Below are 27,154 nucleotides of genomic sequence, written 5' to 3' on the forward strand. Positions count from 1 at the left end.
TATATGATTGGTGTCTCCTCCTCCTCCTCCATGTTACTATCAGTATATGATCGGTGTCTCCTCCTCCTCCTCCATGTTACTATCAGTATATGATTGGTGTCTCCTCCTCCTCCATGTTACTATCAGTATATGATTGGTGTCTCCTCCTCCTCCTCCATGTTACTATCAGTATATGATTGGTGTCTCCTCCTCCTCCATGTTACTATCAGTATATGATTGGTGTCTCCTCCTCCTCCTCCATGTTACTATCAGTATATGATTGGTGTCTCCTCCTCCTCCTCCTCCATGTTACTATCAGTATATGATTGGTGTCTCCTCCTCCTCCTCCTCCATGTTACTATCAGTATATGATTGGTGTCTCCTCCTCCTCCTCCATGTTACTATCAGTATATGATTGGTGTCTCCTCCTCCTCCTCCTCCATGTTACTATCAGTATATGATTGGTGTCTCCTCCTCCTCCATGTTACTATCAGTATATGATTGGTGTCTCCTCCTCCTCCTCCATGTTACTATCAGTATATGATTGGTGTCTCCTCCTCCTCTTCCTCCATGTTACTATCAGTATATGATTGGTGTCTCCTCCTCCTCCTCCATGTTACTATCAGTATATGATTGGTGTCTCCTCCTCCTCCATGTTACTATCAGTATATGATTGGTGTCTCCTCCTCTTCCTCCATGTTACTATCAGTATATGATTGGTGTCTCCTCCTCCTCCATGTTACTATCAGTATATGATTGGTGTCTCCTCCTCCTCCTCCATGTTACTATCAGTATATGATTGGTGTCTCCTCCTCCTCCATGTTACTATCAGTATATGATTGGTGCCTCCTCCTCCTCCATGTTACTATCAGTATATGATTGGTGTCTCCTCCTCCTCCTCCATGTTACTATCAGTATATGATTGGTGTCTCCTCCTCCTCCATGTTACTATCAGTATATGATTGGTGTCTCCTCCTCCTCCATGTTACTATCAGTATATGATTGGTGTCTCCTCCTCCATGTTACTATCAGTATATGATTGGTGTCTCCTCCTCCTCCATGTTACTATCAGTATATGATTGGTGTCTCCTCCTCCTCCTCCATGTTACTATCAGTATATGATTGGTGTCTCCTCCTCCTCCATGTTACTATCAGTATATGATTAGTGTCTCCTCCTCCTCCATGTTACTATCAGTATATGATTGGTGTCTCCTCCTCCTCCTCCTCCATGTTACTATCAGTATATGATTGGTGTCTCCTCCTCCTCCTCCTCCATGTTACTATCAGTATATGATTGGTGTCTCCTCCTCCTCCTCCATGTTACTATCAGTATATGATTGGTGTCTCCTCCTCCTCCATGTTACTATCAGTATATGATTGGTGTCTCCTCCTCCTCCTCCATGTTACTATCAGTATATGATTGGTGTCTCCTCCTCCTCCTCCATGTTACTATCAGTATATGATCGGTGTCTCCTCCTCCTCCTCCATGTTACTATCAGTATATGATTGGTGTCTCCTCCTCCTCCATGTTACTATCAGTATATGATTGGTGTCTCTTCCTCCTCCTCCATGTTACTATCAGTATATGATTGGTGTCTCCTCCTCCATGTTACTATCAGTATATGATTGGTGTCTCCTCCTCCTCCTCCATGTTACTATCAGTATATGATCGGTGTCTCCTCCTCCTCCATGTTACTATCAGTATATGATTGGTGTCTCCTCCTCCTCCTCCATGTTACTATCAGTATATGATTGGTGTCTCCTCCTCCTCCTCCATGTTACTATCAGTATATGATTGGTGTCTCCTCCTCCTCCATGTTACTATCAGTATATGATTGGTGTCTCCTCCTCCTCCATGTTACTATCAGTATATGATTGGTGTCTCCTCCTCCTCCTCCATGTTACTATCAGTATATGATTGGTGTCTCCTCCTCCTCCTCCATGTTACTATCAGTATATGATTGGTATCTCCTCCTCCATGTTACTATCAGTATATGATTGGTGTCTCCTCCTCCTCCTCCATGTTACTATCAGTATATGATTGGTGTCTCCTCCTCCTCCTCCTCCATGTTACTATCAGTATATGATTGGTGTCTCCTCCTCCTCCATGTTACTATCAGTATATGATTGGTGTCTCCTCCTCCTCCTCCATGTTACTATCAGTATATGATCGGTGTCTCCTCCTCCTCCATGTTACTATCAGTATATGATTGGTGTCTCCTCCTCCTCCTCCATGTTACTATCAGTATATGATTGGTGTCTCCTCCTCCTCCATGTTACTATCAGTATATGATTGGTGTCTCCTCCTCCTCCATGTTACTATCAGTATATGATTGGTGTCTCCTCCTCCTCCTCCTCCATGTTACTATCAGTATATGATTGGTGTCTCCTCCTCCTCCATGTTACTATCAGTATATGATTGGTGTCTCCTCCTCCTCCTCCATGTTACTATCAGTATATGATTGGTGTCTCCTCCTCCTCCTCCTCCATGTTACTATTAGTATATGATTGGTGTCTCCTCCTCCTCCTCCTCCATGTTACTATCAGTATATGATTGGTGTCTCCTCCTCCTCCTCCATGTTACTATCAGTATATGATTGGTGTCTCCTCCTCCTCCATGTTACTATCAGTATATGATTGGTGTCTCCTCCTCCTCCATGTTACTATCAGTATATGATTGGTGTCTCCTCCTCCTCCTCCATGTTACTATCAGTATATGATTGATGTCTCCTCCTCCTCCTCCATGTTACTATCAGTATATGATTGGTGTCTCCTCCTCCTCCTCCATGTTACTATCAGTATATGATTGGTGTCTCCTCCTCCTCCATGTTACTATCAGTATATGATTGGTGTCTCCTCCTCCTCCTCCATGTTACTATCAGTATGATTGGTGTCTCCTCCTCCTCCTCCTCCATGTTACTATCAGTATATGATTGGTGTCTCCTCCTCCTCCTCCATGTTACTATCAGTATATGATTGGTGTCTCCTCCTCCTCCTCCATGTTACTATCAGTATATGATTGGTGTCTCCTCCTCCTCCTCCATGTTACTATCAGTATATGATTGGTGTCTCCTCCTCCTCCATGTTACTATCAGTATATGATTGGTGTCTCCTCCTCCTCCATGTTACTATCAGTATATGATTGGTGTCTCCTCCTCCTCCATGTTACTATCAGTATATGATTGGTGTCTCCTCCTCCTCCATGTTACTATCAGTATATGATTGGTGTCTCCTCCTCCTCCTCCTCCATGTTACTATCAGTATATGATTGGTATCTCCTCCTCCATGTTACTATCAGTATATGATTGGTGTCTCCTCCTCCTCCTCCATGTTACTATCAGTATATGATTGGTGTCTCCTCCTCCTCCATGTTACTATCAGTATATGATTGGTGTCTCCTCCTCCTCCATGTTACTATCAGTATATGATTGGTGTCTCCTCCTCCATGTTACTATCAGTATATGATTGGTGTCTCCTCCTCCTCCTCCATGTTACTATCAGTATATGATCGGTGTCTCCTCCTCCTCCTCCATGTTACTATCAGTATATGATTGGTGTCTCCTCCTCCTCCATGTTACTATCAGTATATGATTGGTGTCTCCTCCTCCTCCTCCATGTTACTATCAGTATATGATTGGTGTCTCCTCCTCCTCCATGTTACTATCAGTATATGATTGGTGTCTCCTCCTCCTCCTCCATGTTACTATCAGTATATGATTGGTGTCTCCTCCTCCTCCTCCTCCATGTTACTATCAGTATATGATTGGTGTCTCCTCCTCCTCCTCCTCCATGTTACTATCAGTATATGATTGGTGTCTCCTCCTCCTCCTCCATGTTACTATCAGTATATGATTGGTGTCTCCTCCTCCTCCTCCTCCATGTTACTATCAGTATATGATTGGTGTCTCCTCCTCCTCCATGTTACTATCAGTATATGATTGGTGTCTCCTCCTCCTCCTCCATGTTACTATCAGTATATGATTGGTGTCTCCTCCTCCTCTTCCTCCATGTTACTATCAGTATATGATTGGTGTCTCCTCCTCCTCCTCCACGTTACTATCAGTATATGATTGGTGTCTCCTCCTCCTCCTCCATGTTACTATCAGTATATGATTGGTGTCTCCTCCTCCTCCATGTTACTATCAGTATATGATTGGTGTCTCCTCCTCTTCCTCCATGTTACTATCAGTATATGATTGGTGTCTCCTCCTCCTCCATGTTACTATCAGTATATGATTGGTGTCTCCTCCTCCTCCATGTTACTATCAGTATATGATTGGTGTCTCCTCCTCCTCCATGTTACTATCAGTATATGATTGGTGCCTCCTCCTCCTCCATGTTACTATCAGTATATGATTGGTGTCTCCTCCTCCTCCTCCATGTTACTATCAGTATATGATTGGTGTCTCCTCCTCCTCCATGTTACTATCAGTATATGATTGGTGTCTCCTCCTCCTCCATGTTACTATCAGTATATGATTGGTGTCTCCTCCTCCATGTTACTATCAGTATATGATTGGTGTCTCCTCCTCCTCCATGTTACTATCAGTATATGATTGGTGTCTCCTCCTCCTCCTCCATGTTACTATCAGTATATGATTGGTGTCTCCTCCTCCTCCATGTTACTATCAGTATATGATTAGTGTCTCCTCCTCCTCCATGTTACTATCAGTATATGATTGGTGTCTCCTCCTCCTCCTCCATGTTACTATCAGTATATGATCGGTGTCTCCTCCTCCTCCTCCATGTTACTATCAGTATATGATTGGTGTCTCCTCCTCCTCCATGTTACTATCAGTATATGATTGGTGTCTCTTCCTCCTCCTCCATGTTACTATCAGTATATGATTGGTGTCTCCTCCTCCATGTTACTATCAGTATATGATTGGTGTCTCCTCCTCCTCCTCCATGTTACTATCAGTATATGATCGGTGTCTCCTCCTCCTCCATGTTACTATCAGTATATGATTGGTGTCTCCTCCTCCTCCTCCATGTTACTATCAGTATATGATTGGTGTCTCCTCCTCCTCCTCCATGTTACTATCAGTATATGATTGGTGTCTCCTCCTCCTCCATGTTACTATCAGTATATGATTGGTGTCTCCTCCTCCTCCATGTTACTATCAGTATATGATTGGTGTCTCCTCCTCCTCCATGTTACTATCAGTATATGATTGGTGTCTCCTCCTCCTCCTCCATGTTACTATCAGTATATGATTGGTGTCTCCTCCTCCTCCTCCATGTTACTATCAGTATATGATTGGTGTCTCCTCCTCCTCCATGTTACTATCAGTATATGATTGGTGTCTCCTCCTCCTCCATGTTACTATCAGTATATGATTGGTGTCTCCTCCTCCTCCATGTTACTATCAGTATATGATTGGTGTCTCCTCCTCCTCCTCCATGTTACTATCAGTATATGATTGGTATCTCCTCCTCCATGTTACTATCAGTATATGATTGGTGTCTCCTCCTCCTCCTCCATGTTACTATCAGTATATGATTGGTGTCTCCTCCTCCTCCTCCTCCATGTTACTATCAGTATATGATTGGTGTCTCCTCCTCCTCCATGTTACTATCAGTATATGATTGGTGTCTCCTCCTCCATGTTACTATCAGTATATGATTGGTGTCTCCTCCTCCTCCTCCATGTTACTATCAGTATATGATCGGTGTCTCCTCCTCCTCCTCCATGTTACTATCAGTATATGATTGGTGTCTCCTCCTCCTCCATGTTACTATCAGTATATGATTGGTGTCTCCTCCTCCTCCTCCTCCATGTTACTATCAGTATATGATTGGTGTCTCCTCCTCCTCCATGTTACTATCAGTATATGATTGGTGTCTCCTCCTCCTCCTCCATGTTACTATCAGTATATGATTGGTGTCTCCTCCTCCTCCTCCTCCATGTTACTATCAGTATATGATTGGTGTCTCCTCCTCCTCCTCCTCCATGTTACTATCAGTATATGATTGGTGTCTCCTCCTCCTCCTCCTCCTCCTCCTCCTCCATGTTACTATCAGTATATGATTGGTGTCTCCTCCTCCTCCTCCATGTTACTATCAGTATATGATTGGTGTCTCCTCCTCCTCCTCCATGTTACTATCAGTATATGATTGGTGTCTCCTCCTCCTCCTCCTCCTCCTCCTCCTCCATGTTACTATCAGTATATGATTGGTGTCTCCTCCTCCTCCTCCATGTTACTATCAGTATATGATTGGTGTCTCCTCCTCCTCCATGTTACTATCAGTATATGATTGGTGTCTCCTCCTCCTCCATGTTACTATCAGTATATGATTGGTGTCTCCTCCTCCTCCATGTTACTATCAGTATATGATTGGTGTCTCCTCCTCCTCCTCCATGTTACTATCAGTATATGATTGGTGTCTCCTCCTTCTCCTCCATGTTACTATCAGTATATGATTGGTGTCTCCTCCTCCTCTTCCTCCATGTTACTATCAGTATATGATTGGTGTCTCCTCCTCCTCTTCCTCCATGTTACTATCAGTATATGATTGGTGTCTCCTCCTCCTCCTCCACGTTACTATCAGTATATGATTGGTGTCTCCTCCTCCTCCTCCATGTTACTATCAGTATATGATTGGTGTCTCCTCCTCCTCCATGTTACTATCAGTATATGATTGGTGTCTCCTCCTCTTCCTCCATGTTACTATCAGTATATGATTGGTGTCTCCTCCTCCTCCATGTTACTATCAGTATATGATTGGTGTCTCCTCCTCCTCCATGTTACTATCAGTATATGATTGGTGTCTCCTCCTCCTCCATGTTACTATCAGTATATGATTGGTGCCTCCTCCTCCTCCTCCATGTTACTATCAGTATATGATTGGTGTCTCCTCCTCCTCCTCCTCCATGTTACTATCAGTATATGATTGGTGTCTCCTCCTCCTCCATGTTACTATCAGTATATGATTGGTGTCTCCTCCTCCTCCTCCATGTTACTATCAGTATATGATTGGTGTCTCCTCCTCCTCCTCCTCCATGTTACTATCAGTATATGATTGGTGTCTCCTCCTCCTCCTCCTCCATGTTACTATCAGTATATGATTGGTGTCTCCTCCTCCTCCTCCATGTTACTATCAGTATATGATTGGTGTCTCCTCCTCCTCCTCCTCCATGTTACTATCAGTATATGATTGGTGTCTCCTCCTCCATGTTACTATCAGTATATGATTGGTGTCTCCTCCTCCTCCATGTTACTATCAGTATATGATTGGTGTCTCCTCCTCCTCCTCCATGTTACTATCAGTATATGATTGGTGTCTCCTCCTCCTCCATGTTACTATCAGTATATGATTAGTGTCTCCTCCTCCTCCATGTTACTATCAGTATATGATTGGTGTCTCCTCCTCCTCCTCCATGTTACTATCAGTATATGATCGGTGTCTCCTCCTCCTCCTCCATGTTACTATCAGTATATGATTGGTGTCTCCTCCTCCTCCATGTTACTATCAGTATATGATTGGTGTCTCTTCCTCCTCCTCCATGTTACTATCAGTATATGATTGGTGTCTCCTCCTCCTCCATGTTACTATCAGTATATGATTGGTGTCTCCTCCTCCTCCTCCATGTTACTATCAGTATATGATTGGTGTCTCCTCCTCCTCCATGTTACTATCAGTATATGATTGGTGTCTCCTCCTCCTCCATGTTACTATCAGTATATGATTGGTGTCTCCTCCTCCTCCTCCTCCATGTTACTATCAGTATATGATTGGTGTCTCCTCCTCCTCCATGTTACTATCAGTATATGATTGGTGTCTCCTCCTCCTCCTCCTCCTCCATGTTACTATCAGTATATGATTGGTGTCTCCTCCTCCTCCTCCTCCTCCATGTTACTATCAGTATATGATTGGTGTCTCCTCCTCCTCCTCCATGTTACTATCAGTATATGATTGGTGTCTCCTCCTCCTCCTCCATGTTACTATCAGTATATGATTGGTGTCTCCTCCTCCTCCATGTTACTATCAATATATGATTGGTGTCTCCTCCTCCTCCATGTTACTATCAGTATATGATTGGTGTCTCCTCCTCCTCCATGTTACTATCAGTATATGATTGGTGTCTCCTCCTCCTCCATGTTACTATCAGTATATGATTGGTGTCTCCTCCTCCTCCTCCATGTTACTATCAGTATATGATTGGTGTCTCCTCCTCCTCCATGTTACTATCAGTATATGATTGGTGTCTCCTCCTCCTCCTCCATGTTACTATCAGTATATGATTGGTGTCTCCTCCTCCTCCTCCATGTTACTATCAGTATATGATTGGTGTCTCCTCCTCCTCCTCCATGTTACTATCAGTATATGATTGGTGTCTCCTCCTCTTCCTCCATGTTACTATCAGTATATGATTGGTGTCTCCTCCTCCTCCTCCATGTTACTATCAGTATATGATTGGTGTCTCCTCCTCCTCCATGTTACTATCAGTATATGATTGGTGTCTCCTCCTCCTCCTCCATGTTACTATCAGTATATGATTGGTGTCTCCTCCTCCTCCATGTTACTATCAGTATATGATTGGTGTCTCCTCCTCCTCCATGTTACTATCAGTATATGATTGGTGTCTCCTCCTCCTCCATGTTACTATCAGTATATGATTGGTGTCTCCTCCTCCTCCTCCATGTTACTATCAGTATATGATTGGTGTCTCCTCCTCCTCCATGTTACTATCAGTATATGATTGGTGTCTCCTCCTCCTCCATGTTACTATCAGTATATGATTGGTGTCTCCTCCTCCTCCTCCATGTTACTATCAGTATATGATTGGTGTCTCCTCCTCCTCCATGTTACTATCAGTATATGATTAGTGTCTCCTCCTCCTCCATGTTACTATCAGTATATGATTGGTGTCTCCTCCTCCTCCATGTTACTATCAGTATATGATTGGTGTCTCCTCCTCCTCCTCCATGTTACTATCAGTATATGATTGGTGTCTCCTCCTCCTCCTCCATGTTACTATCAGTATATGATTGGTGTCTCCTCCTCCTCCATGTTACTATCAGTATATGATTGGTGTCTCCTCCTCCTCCATGTTACTATCAGTATATGATTGGTGTCTCCTCCTCCTCCTCCATGTTACTATCAGTATATGATTGGTGTCTCCTCCTCCTCCATGTTACTATCAGTATATGATTAGTGTCTCCTCCTCCTCCATGTTACTATCAGTATATGATTGGTGTCTCCTCCTCCTCCATGTTACTATCAGTATATGATTGGTGTCTCCTCCTCCTCCTCCATGTTACTATCAGCATATGATCGGTGTCTCCTCCTCCTCCTCCATGTTACTATCAGTATATGATTGGTGTCTCCTCCTCCTCCATGTTACTATCAGTATATGATCGGTGTCTCCTCCTCCTCCTCCTCCATGTTACTATCAGTATATGATTGGTGTCTCCTCCTCCATGTTACTATCAGTATATGATTGGTGTCTCCTCCTCCTCCTCCTCCATGTTACTATCAGTATATGATTGGTGTCTCCTCCTCTTCCTCCATGTTACTATCAGTATATGATTGGTGTCTCCTCCTCCTCCTCCATGTTACTATCAGTATATGATTGGTGTCTCCTTCTCCTCCTCCATGTTACTATCAGTATATGATTGGTGTCTCCTCCTCCTCCATGTTACTATCAGTATATGATTGGTGTCTCCTCCTCCATGTTACTATCAGTATATGATTGGTGTCTCCTCCTCCTCTTCCTCCATGTTACTATCAGTATATGATTGGTGTCTCCTCCTCCTCCTCCATGTTACTATCAGTATATGATTGGTGTCTCCTCCTCCTCCTCCTCCATGTTACTATCAGTATATGATTGGTGTCTCCTCCTCCTCCATGTTACTATCAGTATATGATTGGTGTCTCCTCCTCCTCCTCCATGTTACTATCAGTATATGATTGGTGTCTCCTCCTCCTCCTCCATGTTACTATCAGTATATGATTGGTGTCTCCTCCTCCTCCTCCATGTTACTATCAGTATATGATTGGTGTCTCCCCCTCCTCCTCCATGTTACTATCAGTATATGATTGGTGTCTTCTCCTCCTCCTCCTCCTCCATGTTACTATCAGTATATGATTGGTGTCTCCTCCTCCTCCTCCATGTTACTATCAGTATATGATTGGTGTCTCCTCCTCCTCCTCCTCCATGTTACTATCAGTATATGATTGGTGTCTCCTCCTCTTCCATGTTACTATCAGTATATGATTGGTGTCTCCTCCTCCTCCATGTTACTATCAGTATATGATTGGTGTCTCCTCCTCCTCCTCCATGTTACTATCAGTATATGATTGGTGTCTCCTCCTCCATGTTACTATCAGTATATGATTAGTGTCTCCTCCTCCTCCATGTTACTATCAGTATATGATTGGTGTCTCCTCCTCCTCCTCCATGTTACTATCAGTATATGATCGGTGTCTCCTCCTCCTCCTCCATGTTACTATCAGTATATGATTGGTGTCTCCTCCTCCTCCATGTTACTATCAGTATATGATTGGTGTCTCCTCCTCCTCCATGTTACTATCAGTATATGATTGGTGTCTCCTCCTCCTCCTCCATGTTACTATCAGTATATGATTGGTGTCTCCTCCTCCTCCTCCTCCTCCATGTTACTATCAGTATATGATTGGTGTCTCCTCCTCCTCCTCCTCCTCCATGTTACTATCAGTATATGATTGGTGTCTCCTCCTCCTCCTCCATGTTACTATCAGTATATGATTGGTGTCTCCTCCTCCTCCTCCATGTTACTATCAGTATATGATTGGTGTCTCCTCCTCCTCCATGTTACTATCAATATATGATTGGTGTCTCCTCCTCCTCCATGTTACTATCAGTATATGATTGGTGTCTCCTCCTCCTCCATGTTACTATCAGTATATGATTGGTGTCTCCTCCTCCTCCATGTTACTATCAGTATATGATTGGTGTCTCCTCCTCCTCCTCCATGTTACTATCAGTATATGATTGGTGTCTCCTCCTCCTCCATGTTACTATCAGTATATGATTGGTGTCTCCTCCTCCTCCTCCATGTTACTATCAGTATATGATTGGTGTCTCCTCCTCCTCCTCCATGTTACTATCAGTATATGATTGGTGTCTCCTCCTCCTCCTCCATGTTACTATCAGTATATGATTGGTGTCTCCTCCTCTTCCTCCATGTTACTATCAGTATATGATTGGTGTCTCCCCCTCCTCCTCCATGTTACTATCAGTATATGATTGGTGTCTCCTCCTCCTCCTCCATGTTACTATCAGTATATGATTGGTGTCTCCTCCTCTTCCTCCATGTTACTATCAGTATATGATTGGTGTCTCCTCCTCCTCCTCCATGTTACTATCAGTATATGATTGGTGTCTCCTCCTCCTCCATGTTACTATCAGTATATGATTGGTGTCTCCTCCTCCTCCTCCATGTTACTATCAGTATATGATTGGTGTCTCCTCCTCCTCCATGTTACTATCAGTATATGATTGGTGTCTCCTCCTCCTCCATGTTACTATCAGTATATGATTGGTGTCTCCTCCTCCTCCATGTTACTATCAGTATATGATTGGTGTCTCCTCCTCCTCCTCCTCCTCCATGTTACTATCAGTATATGATTGGTGTCTCCTCCTCCTCCTCCTCCTCCATGTTACTATCAGTATATGATTGGTGTCTCCTCCTCCTCCTCCATGTTACTATCAGTATATGATTGGTGTCTCCTCCTCCTCCTCCATGTTACTATCAGTATATGATTGGTGTCTCCTCCTCCTCCATGTTACTATCAATATATGATTGGTGTCTCCTCCTCCTCCTCCTCCATGTTACTATCAGTATATGATTGGTGTCTCCTCCTCCTCCTCCATGTTACTATCAGTATATGATTGGTGTCTCCTCCTCCTCCTCCATGTTACTATCAGTATATGATTGGTGTCTCCTCCTCCTCCATGTTACTATCAATATATGATTGGTGTCTCCTCCTCCTCCATGTTACTATCAGTATATGATTGGTGTCTCCTCCTCCTCCATGTTACTATCAGTATATGATTGGTGTCTCCTCCTCCTCCATGTTACTATCAGTATATGATTGGTGTCTCCTCCTCCTCCTCCATGTTACTATCAGTATATGATTGGTGTCTCCTCCTCCTCCATGTTACTATCAGTATATGATTGGTGTCTCCTTCTTCCCTCCTCCATGTTACTATCAGTATATGATTTGGTGTCTCCTCCTCCTCCTCCCTCCATGTACTATCAGTATATGATTGGTGTCTCCTCCTCCTCCTCCATGTTACTATCAGTATATGATTGGTGTCTCCTCCTCTCCTCCATGTTACTATCAGTATATGATTGGTGTCTCCCCTCCTCTCTCCATGTTACTATCAGTATATGATTGGTGTCTCCTCCTCCTCCTCCATGTTACTATCAGTATTATGATTGGTGTCTCCTCCTCCTCCAATGTTACTATCAGTATATGATTGTGTCTCCTCCTCCTCCATGTTACTATCAGTATATGATTGGTGTCTCCTCCTCCTCCTCCATGTTACTATCAGTATATGATTGGTGTCTCCTCCTCCTCCTCCATGTTACTATCAGTATATGATTGGTGTCTCCTCCTCCTCCTCCATGTTACTATCAGTATATGATTGGTGTCTCCTCCTCCTTACTCCATGTTACTATCAGTATATGATTGGTGTCTCCCCCTCCTCCTCCATGTTACTATCAGTATATGATTGGTGTCTCCTCCTCCTCCATGTTACTATCAGTATATGATTGGTGTCTCCTCTCCTCCTCCTCCCTCCATGTTACTATCAGTATATGATTGGTGTCTCCTCCTCCTCCTCCTCCTCCATGTTACTATCAGTATATGATTGGTGTCTCCTCCTCCTCCTCCATGTTACTATCAGTATATGATTGGTGTCTCCTCCTCCTCCATGTTACTATCAGTATATGATTGGTGTCTCCTCCTCCTCCTCCATGTTACTATCAGTATATGATTGGTGTCTCCTCCTCCTCCATGTTACTATCAGTATATGATTGGTGTCTCCTCCTCCTCCAATGTTTCACTAATCAGTATATGATTGGTGTCTCCTCCTCCTCCATGTTACTATCAGTATTATGATTGGGGTCTCCTCCTCCTCTCCATGTTACTATCAGTATATGATTGGTGTCTCCTCCTCCTCCATGTTACTATCAGTATATGATTGGTGTCTCCTCTCCTCATGTTACTATCAGTATTATGATTGGTGTCTCCTCCTCCTCCTCCATGTTACTATCAGTATATGCATTGGTGTCTCCTCCTCCTCCATGTTACTATCAGTATATGATTGGTGTCTCCTCCTCCTCCATGTTACTATCAGTATATGATTGGTGTCTCCTCCTCCTCCTCCATGTTACTATCAGCATATGATCGGTGTCTCCTCCTCCTCCTCCATGTTACTATCAGTATATGATTGGTGTCTCCTCCTCCTCCATGTTACTATCAGTATATGATCGGTGTCTCCTCCTCCTCCATGTTACTATCAGTATATGATTGGTGTCTCCTCCTCCATGTTACTATCAGTATATGATTGGTGTCTCCTCCTCCTCCTCCTCCATGTTACTATCAGTATATGATTGGTGTCTCCTCCTCTTCCTCCATGTTACTATCAGTATATGATTGGTGTCTCCTCCTCCTCCTCCATGTTACTATCAGTATATGATTGGTGTCTCCTTCTCCTCCTCCATGTTACTATCAGTATATGATTGGTGTCTCCTCCTCCTCCATGTTACTATCAGTATATGATTGGTGTCTCCTCCTCCATGTTACTATCAGTATATGATTGGTGTCTCCTCCTCCTCTTCCTCCATGTTACTATCAGTATATGATTGGTGTCTCCTCCTCCATGTTACTCTCAGTAGTGGATTATAATGTGGGCGGATAGACGGGGGGGGGGGGGGGCGTCATCCTATAGTTCGCCTCGGGCAGCAGAGAGGCTAGAATCACCCCTGGTTACTATCAGTATATGATTGGTGTCTCCTCCTCCTCCATGTTACTATCAGTATATGATTGGTGTCTCCTCCTCCTCCTCCATGTTACTATCAGTATATGATTGGTGTCTCCTCCTCCTCCTCCATGTTACTATCAGTATATGATTGGTGTCTCCTCCTCCTCCTCCATGTTACTATCAGTATATGATTGGTGTCTCCTCCTCCTCCTCCATGTTACTATCAGTATATGATTGGTGTCTCCTCCTCCTCCTCCATGTTACTATCAGTATATGATTGGTGTCTCCTCCTCCTCCTCCTCCATGTTACTATCAGTATATGATTGGTGTCTCCTCCTCCTCCTCCTCCATGTTACTATCAGTATATGATTGGTGTCTCCTCCTCCTCCATGTTACTATCAGTATATGATTGGTGTCTCCTCCTCCTCCATGTTACTATCAGTATATGATTGGTGTCTCCTCCTCCTCCATGTTACTATCAGTATATGATCGGTGTCTCCTCCTCCTCCTCCTCCATGTTACTATCAGTATATGATTGGTGTCTCCTCCTCCTCCATGTTACTATCAGTTATATGATTGGTGTCTCCTCCTCCTCCTCCATGTTACTATCAGTATATGATTGGTGTCTCCTCCTCCTCCTCCATGTTACTATCAGTATATGATGGGTGTCTCCTCCTCCTCCATGTTACTATCAGTATATGATTGGTGTCTCCTCCTCCTCCATGTTACTATCAGTATATGATTGGTGTCTCCTCCTCCTCCATGTTACTATCAGTATATGATTGGTGTCTCCTCCTCCTCCTCCATGTTACTATCAGTATATGATTGTGTCCTCCTCCTCCTCCATGTTACTATCAGTATATGATTGGTGTCTCCTCCTCCTCCATGTTACTATCAGTATATGATTGGTGTCTCCTCCTCCCCATGTTACTATCAGTATATGATTGGTGTCTCCTCCTCCTCCATGTTACTATCAGTATATGATTGGTGTCTCCTCCTCCTCCATGTTACTATCAGTATATGATTGGTGTCTCCTCCTCCTCCTCCATGTTACTATCAGCATATGATCGGTGTCTCCTCCTCCTCCTCCATGTTACTATCAGTATATGATTGGTGTCTCCTCCTCCTCCTCCTCCATGTTACTATCAGTATATGATCGGTGTCTCCTCCTCCTCCTCCTCCATGTTACTATCAGTATATGATTGGGTCTCCTCCTTCCCATGTTACTATCAGTATATGATTGGTGTCTCCTCCTCTTCCTCCATGTTACTATCAGTATATGATTGGGTGGTCTCCTCCTCCTCCTCCATGTTACTATCAGTATATGATTGGTGTCTCCTCCTCCTACATGTTACTATCAGTATATTATTTGTTGTCTCCTCTCCATGTTACTATCAGTATATGATGGTGTCTCCTCCTCCTCCATGTTACTATCAGTATATGATTGGTGTCTCCTCCTCCTCCATGTTACTATCAGTATATGATTGGTGTCTCCTTCTCCTCCTCCATGTTACTATCAGTATATGATTTGTGTCTCCTCCTCCATGTTACTATCAGTATATGATTGGTGTCTCCTCCTCCATGTTACTATCAGTATATGATTGGTGTCTCCTCCTCCTCCTCCTCCATGTTACTATCAGTATATGATTGGTGTCTCCTCCTCCATGTTACTATCAGTATATGATTGGTGTCTCCTCCTCCATGTTACTATCAGTATATGATTGGTGTCTCCTCCTCCTCTTCCTCCATGTTACTATCAGTATATGATTGGTGTCTCCTCCTCCTCCTCCATGTTACTATCAGTATATGATTGGTGTCTCCTCCTCCTCCTCCTCCATGTTACTATCAGTATATGATTGGTGTCTCTCCTCCTCCATGTTACTATCAGTATATGATTGGTGTCTCCTCCTCCTCCTCCATGTACTATCAGTATATGATTGGTGTCTCCTCCTCCTCCTCCATGTTACTATCAGTATATGATTGGTGTCTCCTCCTCCTCCTCCATGTTACTATCAGTATATGATTGGTGTCTCCCCCTCCTCCTCCATGTTACTATCAGTATATGATTGGTGTCTTCTCCTCCTCCTCCTCCTCCATGTTACTATCAGTATATGATTGGTGTCTCCTCCTCCTCCTCCATGTTACTATCAGTATATGATTGGTGTCTCCTCCTCCTCCTCCTCCATGTTACTATCAGTATATGATTGGTGTCTCCTCCTCTTCCATGTTACTATCAGTATATGATTGGTGTCTCCTCCTCCTCCATGTTACTATCAGTATATGATTGGTGTCTCCTCCTCCATGTTACTATCAGTATATGATTGGTGTCTCCTCCTCCTCCTCCATGTTACTATCAGGGGCGCCGCAATGATGAGGCGACCTGAATCGTCTGCCTCAGGTGGCGCCACCAGCTATCTTCATGGGGGCGGCATTCAGTGGCAGATTATAATATGAGCGGTTCGGGCGGCCGCCCACATTATAATCCGCCACTGACTGTACCCAGGGCCGCTTTAACCAGAGGGCACATGGTGCACGTGCACCGGGCCCACTGGTTAAAGGGGTTCCCCCCGAGCAGGCCGGCCGTTGCTATGTGCGACCAGTGCGGTCGCACAGGGCTCCGGCCACCAGCCTGTCATGGGGGAGCGCCATGGATGGGTAATCTACTTACCCCTCCATGGCGCCCCCTGCAGGGCCCCCCCGTCCGCCGCTGCCCCCGTCCGCTGCTGTTGCGGCGCTTCAGCGCTGCAGCAGCAGCGACACTGACAGAGAGAGAGCCATTGGCTCCCTCCCTGTCAGTCACTCTTGTGGCCGCACTTCCTGCGGTCACAAGAGGCCGCGCTCTCCCTCTAGCGCCCGACGTCACTGGAGCGTCGGCGCGAGGGTAAGGGGAGTGCAGCCTCTTGTGACCGCAGGAAGTGCGGCCACAGGAGGGAAGAGAAGAGGAACGCGTGGACCTAGGTGAGTAACAGTGTTTGTTTTTTTCAATGTTATATGGGAGGGGGAGCTATATACTATGGGGGGGCACAGGGGGCTATATACTATGGGGGAGAACAGGGGGCTATATACTATGGGGGAGAACGGGGGCTATATACTATTGGGGAGCACAGGGAGCTATATACTATGGGGGGGCACAGGGAGCTATATACTATGGGGGAGAACGGGGGCTATATACTATTGGGGAGCACAGGGGGGCTATATACTATGGGGGAGAACGGGGGCTATATACTATTGGGAGCACAGGGGGCTATATACTATGGGGGAGAACGGGGGCTATATACTATTGGGGAGCACAGGGGGCTATATACTATGGGGGAGCACAGGGGGCTATATACTATGGGGGAGCACAGGGGAGCTATATACTATGGGGGAGCACAGGGGGCTATATACTATGGGGGAGCACAGGGGAGCTATATACTATGGGGGAGCACAGGGGGCTATATACTATGGGGGAGCACAGGGGAGCTATATACTATGGGGGAGCACAGGGGAGCTATATACTATTGGGGAGCACAGGGGAGCTATATACTATTGGGAAGCACAGGGGGCTATATACTATTGGGGAGCACAGGGGAGCTATATACTATGGGGGAGCACAGAAGAGCTATATACTTTGGGGGAGCACAGGGGGCTATATACTATGGGGGAGCACAGGGGGCTATATACTATGGGGGAGCACAGGGGAGCTATATACTATGGGGGAGCACAGGGGGCTATACACTATGGGGGAGAACGGGGGCTATATACTATTGGGGAGCACAGGGGGCTATATACTATGGGGGAGCACAGGGGGCTATATACTATGGGGGAGCACAGGGGAGCTATATACTATGGGGGAGCACAGGGGCTATACACTATGGGGGAGCACAGGGGAGCTATATACTATTGGGGAGCACAGGGGAGCTATATACTATTGGGAAGCACAGGGGGCTATATACTATGGGGGAGCACAGGGGGCTATATACTATGGGGGAGCACAGGGGAGCTATATACTTTGGAGGAGCACAGGGGGCTATATACTATGGGGGAGCACAGGGGAGCTATATACTATGGGGGAGCACAGGGGGCTATATACTATGGGGGAGCACAGGGGAGCTATATACTATTGGGAAGCACAGGGGAGCTATATACTATTGGGGAGCACAGGGGAGCTATATACTATGGGGGAGCACAGGGGAGCTATATACTATGGAGGAGCACAGGGGAGCTATATACTATTGGGAGCACAGGGGGCTATATACTATTGGGGAGCACAGGGGGCTATATACTATGGGGGAGCACAGGGGGCTATATACTATGGGGGAGCACAGAGGAGCTATATACTACTGGGGAGCACAGGGGTCTATATACTACTGGGGAGCACAGGGGGCTATATACTATGGGGGAGCACAGGGGAGCTATATACTATGGGGAGCACAGGGGCTATATACTACTGGGGAGCACAGGGGGCTATATACTATGGGGGAGCACAGGGGGCTATATACTATGGGGGAGCACAGGGGGTTATATACTATTGGGGAGCACAGGTTAGCTATATACTATTGGGGAGCACAGGGGCTATATACTATTGGGGAGCACAGGGGAGCTATATACTATTGGGGAGCACAGGGGTCTATATACTATGGGGGAGAGCACAGGGGGCTATATATTATGGAGAGCACAGGGGAGCTATATACTATGGGGGAGCACAGGGGAGCTATATACTATTGGGGAGCACAGGGGGGCTATATACTATGGGGGAGAGCACAGGGGGCTATATATTATGGAGAGCACAGGGGGGCTATATACTATTGAGGGGGAGCACAGGGGGGCTATATACTATTGGGGGAGAGCACAGGGGGGCTATATACTATTGTGGGAGAGCACAGGGGGGCTATATACTATTGGGGGAGAGTACAGGGGGCTATATACTATTGTGGGAGAGCACAGGGGGGCTATATACTATTGTGGGAGAGCATAGGGGGGCTATATACTATTGGGGGAGAGCACAGGGGGGCTATATACTATTGTGGGTGAGCACAGGGGGCTATATACTACTGGGGAGAGTGCACAGGGGGGCTATATACTAATGGGGGAGCGCACAGGAGGGCTGTATATAACTGGAGGAGCACATGAGGGTCTATATACTACAGGGACACCTTAAAACTATGGAGGCACAGAGGGGTGTAACTATGTAGGAGTACAGAGGGGTGTAACTACTGTATAGGGGTACAAGGGACCTAACTACTGTATGTGTTGGAGCCTAAAATATTTGTCTGGCAGATTCTGGAGAGAAGATTCACAGCCAGGAGAAGACTTCAAGGTGGCCCAGGCTGGATGGAGAGAAAAAGAAAAGGTGACAGACTCTGATCGGAGAAGACGCCCCCAGTGAGTCACTGGATGTAACTGCACTCTGTTATAGGGTTGTAGTGTTAGGGCGGTATTATGTAATGGTATCAATGGTGATATCTTTCTGTTTTGTTTAGTGCAGTTTTTATGTGATATGTTATCACTGTATGGTGGAAATAGTGTTATAAGGTAACTACTGTATGTACTGGGGCTCTTGATACAGTGTGGGGGCAAATTCAGTACATTATACAATGTGCAGAAAGGGGAGGGGGGCCCACTCTTGAGGGCTGTGCACTGGGCCCACCAATGTATTAAAACGGCCCTGACTGTACCATGTACTGGAGCCCCCCCGCCCCCGGGCAGTATCTGTAATGAGATGCTGTGCGCGGGGGAGACTGTATTCATAAGCGCCGCGCTGTACTAAATCAGCCGCGCGGTGCTGATACTACAGCGCGGCGCTTATGAATACAGTCTCCCCCGCTCACAGCATCTCATTACAGATACTTCCCGGGGGCGGGGGGGCTCCAGTACATGCATTCCACGTCCGTGATCGTTCAGGATCACGGAACGTGGGAATGCAGCCTTAGTCCCCTGGCTGATGTGCGGCTGCCCGGGGTGTCCCGTCCTGTCCCCGGCAGCACGCGCATCAGAGAGCTCCCCGTGCGCCGGAAGTCACAGCCACAGGCGCACGGGGAGCTCTGTGATGCGCGCGCTGCCGGGACAGGACGGGACACCCGGGCAGCCGCACATCAGCCGGGACCAGACCAGAGAGGCTCGACGGGGGAACGGAGGGCACGTGAGTTGTGTGCTGTTTTTTTGTTTTTGTTTTATCTGCTGTGCAGGGGGGGGGGGGAGAGGGGGACCATCTATAAGGTAGGGGGGGGGAAGGGGGCCATCTATAAGGTAGGGGGGGAAGGGGGCCATCTATAAGGGAGGGGGGAAAGAGGGGGACGATCTATAAGGGAGGGGGGAAAGAGGGGGACGATCTATAAGGGGGGGGACCATCTATAAGGGAGGGGGAGAGGGAAGAGGGGGACCATCTATAGGGGGGGGCCATCTATAAGGGAGGGGGGGAAAGAGGGGGACCATCTATAAGGGGGGGGCCATCTATAAGGGAGGGGGGAAAGAGGGGGACCATCTATAAGGGGGGGACCATCTATAAGGGAGGGGCGGGAGGGGGACCGTCTATAAGGGGGGGGAAGAGGGGGACCATGTATAAGGGGGAGAGGGGGACCATCTATAAGGGAGGGGGAAAGAGGGGGACCATCTATAAGGGGGCATCTATAAGGGAGGGGGAGAGGGGGACTATGTATAAGGGGGGGAGGGGGACCATCTATAAGGGAAAGGGGACCATCTATAAGGGAGGGGGAGAGAGGGAAGAGGGGGACCATCTATAAGGGGGGGGGAAGAGGGGGACCATCTATAAGGGGGGGGGGAGAGAGGGAAGAGGGGGACCAACTATAAGGGGGGGGGAAGAGGGGGACCATCTATAAGGGGGAGAGAGGGAAGAGGGGGACCAACTATAAGGGAGGGGGGAGAGGGGGACCATCTATAAGGGAGGAGGGAGAGGGGGACCATCTATAAGGGGGGGAGAGGGGGACCATCTATAAGGGAGAGGGGACCATCTATAAGGGGGGAAAGAGGGGGACCATCTATAAGGGAGAGGGACCATCTATAAGGGAGGGGGACCATCTATAAGGGGGAAGAGGGGGACCATCTATAAGGGGGGAAGAGGGGGACCCATCTCCCTAAACGATCAGCACCCTCCTCTCCTGACATCACTCTGTGCTGCTGGGACTTCTCCTATAGGATTAGCACCCTCCTCTCTGACATCCTCTGTGCTGCTGGGACCTCTCCTATAGGATTAGCACCCCTCATCTCCTGACATCCTCTGTGCTGCTGGGACCTCTCCTCTAGGATTAGCCCCCCTCCTCTCTGACATCCTCTGTGCTCAGCAAGGGACCAAACATTATGTTTATGGGGACAGCAGTGGGGGGGGGGGGGGCAGTAGTGGATTATAATGTGGGCGGATAGACGGGGGGGGGGGGCGTTCATCCCTATAGTTCGCCTCGGGCAGCAGAGAGGCTAGAATCACCCCTGGTTACTATCAGTATATGATTGGTGTCTCCTCCTCCCTCCATGTTACTATCCAGTATATGCTTGGTCTACCTCCTCCTCCAGTTACTATCAGTATATGATTGGTGTCTCCTCCTCCTCCTCCATGTTACTATCAGTATATGATTGGTGTCTCCTCCTCCTCCATGTTACTATCCGTATCATGATTGGTGCTCTCCTCCTCCTCCATGTTACTATCAGTATATGATTGGTGTCTCCTCCTCATCCTCCATGTTACTATCAGTATATGATTGGTGTCTCCTCTCCTCCTCCATGTTACTATCAGTATATGATTGGTGTCCTCCTCCTCCTCCCTCCTCCATGTTACTATCAGTATCTGATTGGTGTCTCTCCCTCCTCCTCCATGTTACTATCAGTATATGATTGGTGTCTCCTTCCTCCTCCTCCATGTTACTATCAGTATATGATTGGTGTCTCCTCCTCCTCCTCCATGTTACTATCAGTATATGATTGGTGTCTCCTCCTCCTCCTCCATGTTACTATCAGTATATGATTGGTGTCTCCTCCTCCTCCCTCCATGTTACTATCAGTATATGATTGGTGTCTCCTCCTCCTCCTCATGTTACTATCAGTATATGATTGGTGTCTCCTCCTCCTCTCCATGTTACTATCAGTATATGATTGGTGTCTCCTCCTCCTCCTCCATGTTACTATCAGTATATGATTGGTGTCTCCTCCTCCTCCCTCCATGTTACTATCAGTATATGATTGGTGTCTCCTCCTCCTCCTCCTCCATGTTACTATCAGTATATGATTGGTGTCTCCTCTCTCCTCATGTTACTCAATGGTCTCCTCCTCCTCCATGTACTATCAGTATATGATTGGTGTCTCCTCCTCCCCTCATGTTACTATCAGTATATGATTGGTGTCTCTCCTCCTCCTCCATGTTACTATCAGTATATGATTTGGTGTCTCCTCCTCCTCCTCCATGTTACTATCAGTATATGATTGGTGTCTCCTCTCTCCTCCTCCATGTTACTATCAGTATATGATTGGTGTCTCACTCCTCCTCCCTCCATGTTACTATCAGTATATGATTGGTGTCTCCTCCTCCTCCTCCATGTACTATCAGTATATGATTGGTGTCTCCTCCCTCCTCCTCATGTTACTATCAGTATATGATTGGTGTCTCCTCCTCCTCTCCATGTTACTATCAGTATATGATTGGTGTCTCCTCCTCCTCCTCCATGTTACTATCAGTATATGATGGTGTCTCCTCCTCCTCCTCCATGTTACTATCAGTATATGATTGGTGTGCTCTCCTCCTCCTCCATGTTACTATCAGTATATGATTGTGTCTCCCTCCTCCTCCTCCATGTTACTATCAGTATATGATTGGTGTCTCCCTCCTCCTCCTCCATGTTACTATCAGTATATGATTGGTGTCTCCTCCTCCTCCTCCATGTTACTATCAGTATATGATCGGTGTCTCCTCCTCCTCCTCCTCCATGTTACTATCAGTATATGATTGGTGTCTCCTCCTCCTCCTCCATGTTACTATCAGTATATGATTGGTGTCTCCTCCTCCTCCTCCATGTTACTATCAGTATATGATTGGTGTCTCCTCCTCCTCCTCCATGTTACTATCAGTATATGATTGGTGTCTCCTCCTCCTCCTCCATGTTACTATCAGTATATGATTGGTGTCTCTCTCCTCCTCCTCCATGTTACTATCAGTATATGATTGGTGTCTCCTCCTCCTCCTCCATGTTACTATCAGTATATGATTGGTGTCTCCTCCTCCTCCTCCATGTTACTATCAGTATATGATTGGTGTCTCCTCCTCCTCTTCCTCCATGTTACTATCAGTATATGATTGGTGTCTCCTCCTCCTCCTCCTCCATGTTACTATCAGTATATGATTGGTGTCTCCTCCTCCCTCCATGTTACTATCAGTATATGATTGGTGTCTCCTCCTCCTCCATGTTACTCTCAGTATATGATTGGTGTTCTCCTCCTCCTCCTCCATGTTACTATCAGTATATGATTGGTGTCTCCTCCTCCTCCTCCATGTTACTATCAGTATATGATGTGTCTCCTCTCCTCCTCCATGTTACTATCAGTATATGATTGGTGTCTCCTCCTCCTCCCTCCATGTACTATCAGTATATTGATTGGTGTCTCCTCCCCTCCTCCTCCATGTACTCTCAGTATATGATTGGGTCTCCTTCCTCCTCCCATGTTACTATCAGTATATGATTTGGTGTCTCTCCTCCTCCTCCATGTTACTATCAGTATATGATTGGTGTCTCCTCCTCCCCCTCCATGTTACTATCAGTATATGATTGGTGTCTCCTCCTCCTCTCCCATGTTACTATCAGTATATGATTGGTGTCTCCTCCTCTCCTACCATGTTACTATCAGTATATGATTGGTGTCTCCCCTCCTCCATCCCATGTTACTATCAGTATTATGATTGTGTGTCTCCTCCTCCTCCTCCATGTTACTATCAGTATATGATTGGTGTCTCCTCCTCCTCCTCCATGTTACTATCAGTATATGATTGGTGTCTCCTCCTCCTCCTCCATGTTACTATCAGTATATGATTGGTGTCTCCTCCTCCTCCTCCATGTTACTATCAGTATATGATTGGTGTCTCCTCCTCCTCCATGTTACTATCAGTATATGATTGGTGTCTCCTCCTCCTCCTCCATGTTACTATCAGTATATGATCGGTGTCTCCTCCTCCTCCTCCTCCATGTTACTATCAGTATATGATTGGTGTCTCCTCCTCCTCCTCCATGTTACTATCAGTATATGATTGGTGTCTCCTCCTCCTCCATGTTACTATCAGTATATGATTGGTGTCTCTTCCTCCTCCTCCATGTTACTATCAGTATATGATTGGTGTCTCCTCCTCCTCCTCCATGTTACTATCAGTATATGATTGGTGTCTCCTCCTCCTCCTCCATGTTACTATCAGTATATGATTGGTGTCTCCTCCTCCTCCTCCATGTTACTATCAGTATATGATTGGTGTCTCCCTCCTCCTCCATGTTACTATCAGTATATGATTGGTGTCTCTTCCTCCTCCTCCATGTTACTATCAGTATATGATTGGTGTCTCCTCCTCCTCCTCCATGTTACTATCAGTATATGATTGGTGTCTCCTCCTCCTCCATGTTACTATCAGTATATGATTGGTGTCTCCTCCTCCTCCTCCATGTTACTATCAGTATATGATTGGTGTCTCCTCCTCCTCCTCCATGTTACTATCAGTATATGATTGGTGTCTCCTCCTCCTCCTCCATGTTACTATCAGTATATGATTGGTGTCTCCTCCTCCTCCTCCATGTTACTATCAGTATATGATTGGTGTCTCCTCCTCCATGTTACTATCAGTATATGATTGGTGTCTCCTCCTCCTCCTCCATGTTACTATCAGTATATGATTGGTGTCTCCTCCTCTTCCATGTTACTATCAGTATATGATTGGTGTCTTCTCCTCCTCCATGTTACTATCAGTATATGATTGGTGTCTCCTCCTCCTCCATGTTACTATCAGTATATGATTGGTGTCTCCTCCTCCTCCTCCATGTTACTATCAGTATATGATTGGTGTCTCCTCCTCCTCCATGTTACTATCAGTATATGATTGGTGTCTCCTCCTCCTCCTCCATGTTACTATCAGTATATGATTGGTGTCTCCTCCTCCTCCTCCATGTTACTATCAGTATATGATTTGTTTCTCCTCCTCCTCTCCTCCTCCTCCTCCTTGTTACTATCAGTATATGATTGGTGTCTCCTCCTCCTCCATGTTACTATCAGTATATGATTGGTGTCTCCTCCTCCTCCTCCATGTTACTATCAGTATATGATTGGTGTCTCCTCCCTCCTCCATGTTACTATCAGTATATGATTGGTGTCTCCTCCTCCTCCTCCATGTTACTATCAGTATATGATTGGTGTCCTCCTCCTCCTCCTCCATGTTACTATCAGTATATGATTGGTGTCTCCTCCTCCTCCATGTTACTATCAGTATATGATTGGTGTCTCCTCCTCCTCCTCCATGTTACTATCAGTATATGATTGGTGTCTCCTCCTCCTCCTCCATGTTACTATCAGTATATGATTGGTGTCTCCTCCTCCTCCATGTTACTATCAGTATATGATTGGTGTCTCCTCCTCCTCCTCCATGTTACTATCAGTATATGATTGGTGTCTCCTCCTCCTCCATGTTACTATCAGTATATGATTGGTGTCTCCTCCTCCTCCATGTTACTATCAGTATATGATTGGTGTCTCCTCCTCCTCCTCCATGTTACTATCAGTATATGATTGGTGTCTCCTCCTCCTCCTCCATGTTACTATCAGTATATGATTGGTGTCTCCTCCTCCTCCATGTTACTATCAGTATATGATTGGTGTCTCCTCCTCCTCCTCCATGTTACTATCAGTATATGATTGGTGTCTCCTCCTCCTCCATGTTACTATCAGTATATGATTGGTGTCTCCTCCTCCTCCTCCATGTTACTATCAGTATATGATTGGTGTCTCCTCCTCCTCCTCCATGTTACTATCAGTATATGATTGGTGTCTCCTCCTCCTCCATGTTACTATCAGTATATGATTGGTGTCTCCTCCTCCTCCTCCATGTTACTATCAGTATATGATTGGTGTCTCCTCCTCCTCCTCCATGTTACTATCAGTATATGATTGGTGTCTCCTCCTCCTCCTCCATGTTACTATCAGTATATGATTGGTGTCTCCTCCTCCTCCTCCTCCTCCATGTTACTATCAGTATATGATTGGTGTCTCCTCCTCCTCCTCCATGTTACTATCAGTATATGATTGGTGTCTCCTCCTCCTCCATGTTACTATCAGTGTAATGTGTGACAGCTGAGTGTGCTCCCATTTCCCACCATCCCCCACATACACAGCTTATAACTCCCATCATGTATAATAACAGTGAGAAGACGTCTGACCTGGAAATGCTTCCAACCTCAGCCGCAGCCTCCACTTCCTGCCCATGTGATCTTCCCCGTGTCACATGATACAAGCCCCGCCCCCACTTCTGGGTTGCAACCTCCACTTCCTGCCAATGTGATCTTCCCCCGTGTCACATGACACAAGCCCCGCCCCCACCTCTATTTTGCAGCCTCCACTTCCTGCCCATGTGATCTTCCCCGTGTCACATGACACAAGCCCCGCCCCCACCTCTATTTTGCAGCCTCCACTTCCTGCCCATGTGATCTTCTCCCGTGTCACATGACACAAGCCCCGCCCCCACCTCTATTTTGCAGCCTCCACTTCCTGCCCATGTGATCTCCCCCGTGTCACATGACACAAGCCCCGCCCCCACCTCTATTTTGCAGCCTCCACTTCCTGCCCATGTGATCTTCTCCCGTGTCACATGACACAAGCCCCGCCCCCACCTCTATTTTGCAGCCTCCACTTCCTGCCCATGTGATCTCCCCCGTGTCACATGACACAAGCCCCGCCCCCACCTCTATTTTGCAGCCTCCACTTCCTGCCCATGTGATCTTCTCCCGTGTCACATGACACAAGCCCCGCCCCCACCTCTATTCTGCAGCCTCCACTTCCTGCCCATGTGATTATTATCATTATTTATAAAGCGCCCCTAGTTCCGTAGCGCTGTACAATAGAGAGGCAACAGGCGGGAACAATACAAGATCAGAAGACATTACGTGACGGCAAAAGACAGACTGGTACATGGGGGAAGAGGAGGGAAAGTGCAGCCAGTCAGTGTGATGCAGAGTTATTGTAGGTTGTAGC

General features: G+C 46.3%; 1 protein-coding gene across 1 annotated transcript in view; it reads right to left on the reverse strand.

Annotated features, from left to right (window-relative positions):
* LOC138798933 (zinc finger protein 250-like) overlaps positions 1–26,418 on the reverse strand; it is a 48,324-nt gene extending 21,906 nt beyond the window's left edge. The window contains exon 1 of the mRNA XM_069979555.1: positions 26,344–26,418. The gene's annotated coding sequence lies outside the window, so the exon portion shown is untranslated. The remainder of the gene's footprint in view (positions 1–26,343) is intronic.
* Between the last annotated feature and the right edge of the window lie 736 nt (positions 26,419–27,154).

Source organism: Dendropsophus ebraccatus, chromosome 8 (assembly GCF_027789765.1).
Source record: "Dendropsophus ebraccatus isolate aDenEbr1 chromosome 8, aDenEbr1.pat, whole genome shotgun sequence".
Taxonomy (NCBI): domain Eukaryota; kingdom Metazoa; phylum Chordata; class Amphibia; order Anura; family Hylidae; genus Dendropsophus; species Dendropsophus ebraccatus.